The following is a 12,334-nucleotide window of genomic DNA, read 5'->3' as shown; positions in this document are numbered from 1 at the left end:
AGTGCCCTCAGGCGACCGTTAATTTTACATCAGAATGAATATGCTACTGTGATTAACGAACATTTTTCAAATATCCAACAAATTATCATAATTTCTGTAAGTTAACAACGATGCCACCTCAGTAAATTAGTAAAATATTAAACTGAGTTATTGCCTACATAAAATATTTTTATAAATAATATACAAAAAAACGTTGAAACAGAAATACTTTAGATGTAATCATCATGTCTCATTCAAACCTGCTCCCGCTCTTGCTCCTAGCTCGACGGTTCTCCACATTGGATTGTGCAAAATAGTGGTTCAGCGAGTGTACACTCGAAATCAGAATGAACTGTAGGTAAAAAGTTGTGGACGAATGTAGGGAATTAAGTTGTTCACTCAGAATTCGGACAGCTCTACAAAATGGCTGACACCCAATTTAGAGAACTATATAGTGGATAGGGAGCGGTTTTGGACACAGTATAGACCAGACACGTTACATCCTTGATTTCGCGGCTAAAATTAAAGCTTCTTGCAGTACGATTAAACAAAGAAAATGAAATAGTAGTATAGTAACTATAGGGGTGGCACCCAGGGTGGCCGATCAGATGTCAGGGGTGTCCATATATCGATTATGCATTCTGTTAGTTTTTTGCTTTCTTTGCAAGCCATACATGGCACTACCAAAGATAAGGATTTGTTTGAGCAAGTTGTTTTGGCAATGAACAAATTTGAATTACCATTTGAAAAATTAAAGGTCCCGTTCTTCTTGATCCCATGTTTTAAACTTTAGTTAGTGTGTAATGTTGTTGTTAGAGTATATATAATATCTGTAAAATTCTAAAGCTCAAAGTTCAATGCCAAGCGAGATTTTATTTAACAGAATTTGCCTACAACGAACGACCAGTTTGGACTACATCCCTCTAGTTCCTGCAGTAATGACGTCACTAAAACCATTTTTTGACTAACCTCTGTGTTAGTTTTGGGCTTCCCAGGGACGCTGTACTTAGAGATCAATGGCTACAATTTATGTTTAACTCGGTTCCTGAAAATTATAATCCACATGTAAAACTATGTGCAGCACATTTTGCTGAGAACAGCTTCCTCAATCTCAATCAGTTTAATGCCGGATTCGCACAAAGATTATTCTTGAAAGATGGCTCCAAAGAGTTCCCTCTTTGTCTGGTATAGGCATTGTTTATGGACCACAACTGGTAAGTGTATTTTGTAGCTTTGTTAACTAGCTGTGCAAAAAAATAGAACACGTTTTTCACGCGCATCTTGTCAGTAAAAGCGTTCTGTAATTAGAAGTACATCTCCAGCATGTGCGTTCAGATCAGGATTGCCAGGTTTTCAAAACAAATACTGCCCACTTGCTTCTCAAAACTACTCCAAAACAAGCCCAATCGCATTTCCACAATGAACTTTGGATGCTGTAGTAAAGGGGCTCTTGTGAAGGCGGCCTTTAATAATCTTTAATAATGATGTTAATGGGGTGGTGATTATACTGTACTGATCGATGAACCGACGATAGAAGTTTGCGATGCCCAAGAACCTCTGGAGTACCTTTACTGACTTGGGTGTAGGCCAGGAAGTGATAGCTTCTGTCTTGCGGTCATCCATCTTTACCCCTCTATAATTGATCTGATATCCTAGGAATTCCACGGAAGTCTGGTAAAAGATACATTTATCTGCCTTCACAAACCAGGAGAATTCTCGGAGTCGCTGGAGTACCTTCGTAACGCGCTGTTGATGTTCCCTTTAATTGTGAGAGTAGATGAGTATGTCGTCAATGTAAACAAGGGCAGATCGATTCAATCGATGCGAAGGACCTCATCCATGAAGCGCTGAAAAACAGAAGGGGCGTTAACAAGACCATATGGCATCACCAGGTATTCGTGGTGCCCAGCTGGAGTGATGAAAGCCGTTTTCCATTCATCTCCCTCTCATATTCTGATCAGATTGTTCGCTCCTGAGATCTAATTTGGTGAAGATAAGCGCATCTCTGAGTTGTTCCAGGGAGAATGGAATTAAGGGAAGTGGGTAGCTAAATTTCACAGTGATTTTATTTAAGGCCCTGGAAATAATGCAAGGTCATAACCCACCATCCTTCTTGGGGACAAAGAAGAAGCTGTCTGCAGCTGGTGAGGTAGATGGTCTAATGTTTTCCTGTTTCAAGGTCTCTTCAACATACTCACGCATTGCTGTCTGTTCTGGAATGGACAGGAGTATATTCTACCCTTAGGAATGGGCTCTCCAGTTATAAGGTCTATAGCACAATCCCAAGAACGATGTGGGGGTAGCTTGGCTGCTGTGATTGGATTTAAAAAAAAAAAAAACAGAAAAGGAGGCATAGCATGAGGGAACAATTGTGGATACATTTTCCATTGGACTTTGAATAGATGCAGAGTTAATCACCATGATATCAGGTTTGTCACAAGGAGAATGTACATGATTTACTTTACTGCAATCGCAGCCCCAAATTCTAATCTCTCCGGTGTCTAGTCTAGTAAGGGTTGGTGCTGGATCAGCAACGGATGTCCGAAGATGATATCAGTCTGACTTTTCTCAATAACAAATGGTATAAAGACTTGTGATGGGTATTCTGTACACTGAGAGTGATGGTTGCAATTTGTGATTGCACATACTTGATTGATCATCTCGCCTGTCACTGCGTAGATGGAGTATAGATGGAGTATTGTTTCTGGGTTCTGGTTGTTCGGAGATCGTGGGCTGTGGTGAGTTTTTTCCGAGATGAAGTTGCCGGCCGATCTGGAGTCCACAATGGCCGTGGCTGAAACGACGATATCTCTAATTCTCAGAGTCACACAGATGGTTAATGGGGAAGACACAGAGGGTTTAGGAAAGACTGAACTCACCATTAGAACCGGGGGACGAGATGGTATGCGTATGAAGTGATTTTCATTCCCACAGTAAAGGCATAATCTAATCTCTTCATTGGCGATTCCGTTCAGCAGGAGTCAGTCTCTTGGTTTCCACTTGCATCCGTTCTGGCTGTGATTCAGAAATTTTCTCAGATGCGGGCTTATGTTTAACAGAAGCTGGGGCATGTGTGTCTTGATAAAATTATTTGGATCTTAAGTGAACTCGCTGGGCTTGCTGCATGAATTTTTCTAACCCCATATTGTCATCGTAGATGGCGAGCTGTAGCCATAGTGCAGGATTCAGCCCTTCCCGTTACACCGTCACTGAGGCTTTCTCGTTCCATCTGCTCGCTGAGGCCAGGTTCGAAATTCAACAGAATACTCAGACACTTATTTCTTTCCTAGACGTAAATGCAATAATTGTTCACTGACTGAGGAATCACCCACCGGACGGCCAAACACTTCTTTAAAATGGTTATTGAAATTCTGAAATGATGAAGTGACAGCTGTATATATATTCTAGGGGAAGAAGAAATATCTTCTTATATTATATATATATTCTAGTATATATATTTTATATTAGTGGTGGGCATAGATTAAAACCTCCTGAGACCCAGCCCATTGACTTATGTCCACTGTAGTGGACATTTGAGTTTCATCCCTCTCCTTGGAATCTTTTGTGCAAGTCTCTTAATTCTTAAGATAAAAGATAAAAGGTGAGTAAAATATTGTTTGTCTCTGGTTTTGTTACTATGATAATCATATATTTTCTTGTTCATTAAGGTGTTAGGAATCATATATTTAGTTCTGATAGCAAATACATTATTTATCTTTTGAAAAATGTGCCATTTTATGAATGTCAGTTACAGTGGACATCAGGACTATCTTCATGTAAATAATGACTCCACATTGTTATAGGAAACAGAACTGAAGCAGAAAGAATTCTTTACAAAATAGTCGAGGGAGATTCAGATTTAGAGTTGTCAGATGAAGAGAGAGATGAGGATGAGTTTCAACCAGTGAGAGAAGACAGTGATGAAGAAGAGGAAGATTATGCAGAAGGCTCAGTTGAAGGGACAGATGCAGACACAGACACAGATACAGACAGGGATAAGCAGGAAACTCGACGCCCTCTGTGGCCTAGGAGTAATATGTATGTTTTATGCAGTTCCACAATTTTAAATTCAGCTGCATTGAGTATTTAAACATTTAAACATATCATTTATTATTCTTTTTTTCCTTCATATCAGATTTGCACCTGTGTTACCTGGGCTTCCTGTGTGTCAAGATGACCCTACAACACGTGCAGACTGGAGTCCAATTGAATATTTTTCACAGTACATTGACAACAAGGTCTTTGAAGATTTGGCAACATACACAAATCAAAGAGAGCAAAGCAAAGCAAAGGAGTGTGTATGAACACTACGCCTCAAGAAATAAAAATCTTCTTTGGCATTTCAGTCCACATGGCCTGCCTTGGCTATCCCAGAATTAAAATGTTTTGGGCCTGTAAAACAAAAATAAAAAATAAAAATAAAAATAAAAATGTCTAAATTGTAGGATGTTTTTTTTTTAACCCTAAATAGGTATTTTCCTTGGTTCTCAGGAGGTTAATTTTTTTAATCTACATTAATCTCACTGTGATCTTGAAATTAATCTAGAGTAATTTCACTGTGATCTTGAAATCAATTCAAATTGCCGTAGCTAGGATCAGTGGGGCCCCGATGAAGGTTGTACCAGTGGGCCCTGTTTGAAATTGTTTAATTTGTATTTTTGTTTATTGTTATTTATTTGTGCTATTTACACAATGTTTATGTTTTTTACAAGTTTGTAGGTGTCAAGGTACAGAAACCAAATAATTAAATGTACAATAGCACTGGATAGTCTTCAATGTAAAAATGAAATATACAATCAAACCTACATTTATTCAGACACCTTCAACATTTCTCACATTATAACAGTTTTGCTATATATATCAAAAATTATATCTGGTGTCTGAATAATTTTTGGTTTGACTGTTAAAACTACAAAGTAATTCAGTCAAGAGCAGTGAGTGATTTTCTTTCATTTTCTTGGATTAACATTACAGCAGCCAGTAGCTAAATTAGGTGCGGTCACTTTAAGAGAAGATGAACGCACCCAATATAATACACATCCCATTTTTTTCCTCAGCTGTTTACTTTCACATAATATTATATGATATTTTGACATATTTTGTATGTATTTGTCAGCACAAAAATTAAAAAACGGTTATATAAAATATCAAGGTGAAAGTCATCAAAGCTTGCTTAGTATAGACCCAGCTCCCAACCCAACTTTGAGAATAGATTAACGTCGATATTTTTAACGCAGCACGTTAACGCTGATAACAGCCCACCACTAATATATATATATATATTTCTTCTTCTCCTAGAATATATATACAGGTATATATGTACCGTTGCTTCTCAATAAATTCGAATGTCGAGGAAAAGTGAATTTATTTCAGTAATTCAACTCAAAATGTGAAACTCATGTATTCAATGCACACAGACTGAAGTAGTATAAGTCTTTGGTACTTTTAATTGTGATGATTTTGGCTCCCATTTAACAAAAACCCACAAATTCACTATCTCAACAAATTAGAATGCTTCATAAAACCAATAAAATACAAAAATAAAAACATTTAGTGAGTTTCTGGCCTTCTGGAAAGTATGTTAATTTACTCTACATGTACTCAGTACTTGTTAGGGTCTCCTTTTGCTTTAATTACTGCCTCAATTCAGCATGGCATGGAGGTGATCAGTTTGTGGCACTGCTGAGGTGGTATGGAAGCACAGGTTTCTTTGACAGTGGCCTTCAGCTTATCTTCCTCTTGACAGTAGCCCATATATTTCTTATGGGGTTCAGGTCTGGTGGGTTTGCTGGCCAGTAAAGCACACCAACACCATCGTCATTTAACCAATTTTTGGTACTTATGGCAGTGTGGGCAGGAGCAAAAACCTGCTGGAAAATCAGCATCTTCATAAATCTTGTCAGCAAAAGGAAACATGAAGTGCTTCAGGATTTCTTGGTAAACGGGTGAAGTGACTTTGGGTTTCAAAAAACACAATGGACCAACACCTGCAGATGACATTGCTCCCTAAATCATCACAAAATGTGGAAACTTAACACTGGACTTCAAGCAACTTGGGCTATCAGCTTCTCCACCCTTCCTCCAGACTCTAGGACATTGGTTTCTAAATGAAATACACAACTTGCTAACATCTGAAAAAAAGACTTTGGTCCAGTGGCAACAGTCCATTTCTTCTTCTCCTTAGCCCAGGTAAGATGCCCAGGTAAGAGTGGCTTAACAAGAGGAATACTGTAGCCAAATACCTTGACACTTCTGTGTAGTGGCTTTTTGATGCCTTGATCCCCTGCCTTAGTCCATTCCTTGTGATGTTCACTAAAATTCTTGAATCCAGTTTGATTGGCAATCCTCATAAGGCTGTGGTTCCCTCGGTTGGTTGTGTATCTTTTTCTTCCACAATTTTTTTTTTCCACTCAGCTTTCTGTTAACATGCTTGGATACAGTACTCTGTGAACATATATATATATATATATATATATATATATATATATATATATATATATATATATATATATATATATATTTTTTTTTTTTTTTTCTAGGGGAAGTCGAGGCCTAATGATTAGAGAGATTGACTCCTAACCCTAAGATTGTGTGTTTGAGTCTCGGGCCGGCATTACAATGACTTAGGTGCCCTTGAGCAATGCACTAAACCCCCAACTGCTCCCTGGGTGCCACAGCATAAATGGCTGCCCACTGCTCCGGGTGTGTGTTCACAGTGTGTGTGTGTGTGTGTGTGTGTGTGTTCACTGCTGTATGTGTGCACTTTGGATAGGTTAAATGCAAAGCATGAATTCTGAGTATGGGTCACGATACTTGGCTTTATGTCACTTCACTTCACTATATATAGGGATCAGAGGACCAAGGCAGAGCTATGGGCTGTAAATATTAAAGTGGAACTTGAGGGAGCAAGGAAAACGGTGGAGCCATGGGGAATGAAGGAACATGCAGGGGAGGGAGTGTGTGTGAGTGTGAGTTCACTGGTGCCACTGGAATTTTGAGCTCTGAGACCACCAGACCTGTAAGCACTGGCTGACTAAGTTAGAGCAGAGGAGAAATGCAGAAAAGAAAAAAGAAGAGAAGTTGTGTGTGTACCTGGTATTCCCAAGTTATGGGAGCCAAATGTCCCCACAAGGATAGTAATACCAGTAATTTTTGATGTTGATGAAACAAGCTTATAAATCATTAAGAAGGTTATTTGAAAATCTAAAAATCCAGAAGGTTTTGTGTGATGGGTATGTTTAGGGTAAGGGGATAGGAAATACAGTTTGTACACTATAAAAACCAGTATGAGGGTGTGTGTGTTTGTGTATTTAAGTGCATTGGTGAAATTTTGGTTGTGGAATGTTTTGGAATCATTAAAAACATGCAGAAGAGTTGAATCTTCAGCTGCTTCTTGGCTCATTCCTTCAGAGAGGAGCAGAGAGGGGACAGTGACTTTTGTGTCCTGTTGTGAAGGAACAACAAGGCACCATCTGTCCAGTGACTGTAACTGGCAGGAGGGTGTATACAAATTCATTTGTAGAGGTGAACTGAAGTAGGGAGGTGCTGTTCTATCAGAAAGACTCAGAAAGATGGTAAATGTTTACATTTATTCTCTAAAGTGTTAAGAGATAATAATTAATATATAGTTCTTTGTTCTAACTTCTTTTACATTTTTATTGTGACCACAATTGGAGAAATCATGTGAAATCACAAGGGGTGTGATGTGGGTCTTTTTTGGCTGATTTAAGACCAAATGTTCAGCCTTCTGTTTTGGATCTCCTGCAGAGGCTTAGTTCCACTGGCTGAAAAGCCAACCAGTAGGGCATTTCAGTAGTCCTGTAGTCCCTCTGAGAACCCCCAAATTGTGGTACCAATGGGCTTGAGTCATTTGGGACCACTGGAACCCCAAGAGTTGGAACCATAAGGAGAGCAGAGGAATGAAGAAGAACTGTATTGTCACGTTAATGCATTCGTATATTGTTTTTATGTATTTCTTTACACTATCAATTATCAACGTCATAGTGCTCCTAGAACTCATAAGTATAACTTGCTAGCTTGGAGTCTTCATTACGCTGTACGTAATGAACGTTACAAAATTTTTGTTAAATCATGGATCCATCTTTGTATTGGATTGACAGAAACAAACTAAGCTAGGAATTAGGACATTTTTGTCTCTCCTCCTGATCATTAAAAAAAAAAAACCTGAGCAAGCAAATAATAAAAAAAAGATAATTCTGTGTAGAATTTTTTTAAAGATATTTATTATACAAAAGGTATGAGGCAAATAACACTTTATTTTAAAGACCAGTTCTCAATATTAACTAGTCAACTTTTTTGTTAGATTAAAGTAAACTGATTGCTTCAAATTTTTACAAGTAATGTTTACTTTTTCTCAACAGAAAAAAATAATTTTAACCAAATCAAATTTCTATAGTCCACTCAAACTAATAATTCACTTTCAATCAAATATATATTTTAAATGATTTCATCACAAATTATAACTATGAACCTCGGATTAACATAAAATTTTACATAGTTTTAAAATCAAATATCCATATGAATACAGATTATAGTTACAGTACATTTATTTTGTAATTCCATAATTCCGTTGCCTGTAACTAGTTACTCCCCAACACTGTTTATAGAACAGAGAGGAAACCTGTGTTGTATTGTTTATCAAAATGGTACCAGGACTTATCCCGAATGCTGCCCTCTTCCTATGTAAAAAGACAAGATTACTTTTGCATGAGCAATCTTAAAGGGTTAGTTCATCCAAAAATTATGTCATTAATGATTCACCCTCATGTCGTTCCAAACCCGTAAGATCTCCGTTCATGTGTTATCTTTGTAATTGGGTGCACCAGAAAACACGTCAGCAGCGTCATACGTCAGCACTGCAGTGGACCAAAATGTATTTACGATGCTTCAAAAAATTCTAAGTGACCCTTTGATGTCACATGGACTACTTTGATGATGTTTTTATTACCTTTCTGGACATGGATAGTATATACGTACATAAATCAATAGAGAGACAGAAAGCTCTCGGACTAAACCTAAAATATCTTAAACTGTGTTCCAAAGATGAATGGAGTTCTTACAGGTTTGGAATGACATGAGGGTGAGTCATTAATGACACACACACATATATATATATATATATATATATATATATATATATATATATATATATATATATATATATATATATATATGTACTGACACAGAAAGTGACAGTAGCTTTTTCTTAAAAAAACAAACAAACAAAAAAACAAACAAACAAAAAATTATATTTGTTTTGTATATATATATATATATATATATATATATATATATATATATATATATATATATATATATATATATATATATATATATATATATATATTTATATATATATATATATATATATTTTTTTTTTTGGATGAACTAACCCTTTAAGGATGCATCAAGAAGCTCACACTCCAGAATCTCGTCAACACAGTCAGAACTGTTTGCATGAGGTTATGGATTACAGGTAATGATGTTTTAAGTAATATTCAGTTTCTTGTACAAACCGATTGCTTGATAAGACCTCAGTCACAGGTACTAATTTTCCCTTGCTTGTATTTGTTTTTTTGTTTGTTTGTTTTTGACACAGAAAGTGACAGTAGCTTTTTCTTAAAAAAACAAACAAACAAAAAAACAAACAAACAAAAAATTATATTTGTTTTGTAAGTTTGGCCTGAGTTCTTGATGCTTTTACGACGTTTTCACCAGCAGGTGTCACCAGCATGTGCTGTTTCAAGTGCTTTGAAACATCGAATCATTTCATCATTTAATAGATTCAATGCTTCGAAAAACTTCGTTTCTCCCATCACCATGTTGATGAGTTAACAAGGTAAATGAGACACAGCTGAATGCAATGCAAAAGGTGATGGGAACTGAAGTCCAGAGAAAAATAAATAAATTATATATATATATATATATATATATATATATATATATATATATATAAATAAAAGTAAGAAGCATGCCCTCTGGTGGATATACATGTGCACAGCAATTAGACACAGTGAAAGGATCTCTCTCAAGGTGAAGGTTAGTGTAGTTCTCAAACAGTAATTGACGTTCTAATCATACTGACATATGGCTTCTACAAACAATGGTGGTTAAAAGCTTGAATTAATAATTTGAACAGTTGTTACTGTTTTATTGTTTAAAACCTGACAAAATTCTCAAATGTTTTTAAAGGAGGAACATGTGCTTGTGAGATATTTCTTTAACATTGATTCCATTTACTTTGATACTTTAACTAATGGAGTGACATTCAGACATTTCTCCGATTTACTTAAATTAATACGTAACACATAGACACACTCATAACTAAACATGTTGAAAAGGTGACTAAAACAAGGTAAGAGCTGTTTTGTGTCTGTGTATTTGGAAGATGCTAGCCATTTGGGAAGGGGCAATGCCAGAGTTCAGAATGCACAGGTCAGCATACTGTGCAGCTTTGACCAAGCAAACTACTGATGGGTCATGCATGAGAGGTGACTCGTGACAGGGTGTGCCTCCTCATGCAAACAATCCTCGGAGAACACACACCCATAACCCTCACATGACCTTAAGGCGGTTTATCCTGAGTACAAATGCACAGCTTATGAAAATCCTCTCTGACAAAAAAAGAGAGACACATACAGATGCATCTCAAAAAATTTGAATGTCGTGGGAAAAGTTCATTTATTTCAGTAATTCAACTCAAATTTTGAAACTTTAAGTCTTAAAAAAGTCTAAATGGTATTGCATTACATAAAGTGTCAGCAAAACAATTATCTTATTTTATTTTATTTATGTTTACCTTATTATAACTTATTCCACTTTTCTGAGCCTTTTAGCAATAATTTTCTTATCACAATTGGTAACCAATGGGAATTTTATTGTAGGTGGGCTACCATCAACCATAGACAAATACAACTGGGCTTATAGAGTAAAACACTGCTTCACGAAGAATCTAAACATTTGCGAATCTTTTGTTTCGAATCAGTGTTCCGGAGCGCATCACATCACATAATTTTAGCTAAAGAAAGCTACGTTATGTCACACTGTTTCGACAGTTCACCACTAGGGTGTGTTTATCTCAAAGTGAACCCATGAACCACTTCTGGTTGCCCAATTAATAATGTGACACAAAATTTTACTATTAAAAAAAAAAAGAAATTCAGGGCCAGATGATGTGGGTTAAACAAAGGATAACTTTCCTTTAACACAGATGGCTATATAGTTTAAAAATGTGTAAAAATATTCAGTACTTCCACTTACTCAGTACCTTAAAAATATCCAAATGAGCTTACGATAGAATTAAGTCCTCCTTCTCCTGACTGATAACTTGCCTACTGATTTTTATAGAGAGCTCTAATGAAAACAATAATTAAATATTTACATAAATCAATTAATTCATTAAATAATAAACTTAGTTCATTGTGTGTTAAGGGATTGATTATACTTTAAAAAAAAAACAACACAAACACTAATATTTAATAGTATTTAACTGATTATTTGTTATTTTTATTTTTATACTGGCATTTCTTAAAAAAAATTTTTTATTTATTTTGTAAGTTTGGTCTGAGTTCTTGATGCTTTAACGACGTTTTCACCAGCAGGTGTCACCAGCACGTGCTTTTTCAAGTGCTTTGAATCATTTTTCGAAGCAATCGGTTCAATAGATTTAATGCTTCGAAAAGCTTCGTTTCTACCATCACCATGCTGTTGAGTTAATAAGTAAATGAGACACAGCTGAATTTAATGAGACTTGATAGTTAAAGCAAAGGGTGATGGGAAAATCCAGAGAAACAAACACTAAGAAGCATGCCATCTGGTGGATATACATGGGTACAGCAACTACATAAGGTGACTATCTCTCAGGATGAAGGTTAGTGTAGTTCTCGATCAGTAATTGACTTTTTTTTTTTAATTGTTCTAATCATACTGACTTATGGCTTCTACAACCAAGTACACTATCACCTATGAGTTCATTGTGGGTCTTTTTCAAAAAATATATTATTGTTTTGGTCAAAATCGATTTAAAAACAATGAATAGTGGTTAAAAGCTTGAATTAATAATTTGAACAGTTGTTATTGTTTTATTATTTTATTATATCTCAAATGTTTTTAAAGGAGAAACATGTGCTTGTGAGATATTTCTTTAACATAAATTCCATTGATTTTGATACTTTATCTAATGGAGTGACATTCAGACATTTCTCCGATTTACTTAAATGAATACATAACATACAGTAGACACACTCATAACTAAACATGTTGTGTCTGTGTATTTGGAAGATGCTAGACTGTTGGGAAAGGGCAAGGCCAGAGTTCAGGAAGCACAGGTCAGCAT

The sequence above is a fragment of the Carassius auratus genome, unplaced genomic scaffold, assembly GCF_003368295.1.
Source record: "Carassius auratus strain Wakin unplaced genomic scaffold, ASM336829v1 scaf_tig00001591, whole genome shotgun sequence".
In the NCBI taxonomy this organism is placed as follows: Eukaryota; Metazoa; Chordata; class Actinopteri; order Cypriniformes; family Cyprinidae; genus Carassius; species Carassius auratus.
This window is presented reverse-complemented; position numbering follows the sequence as displayed.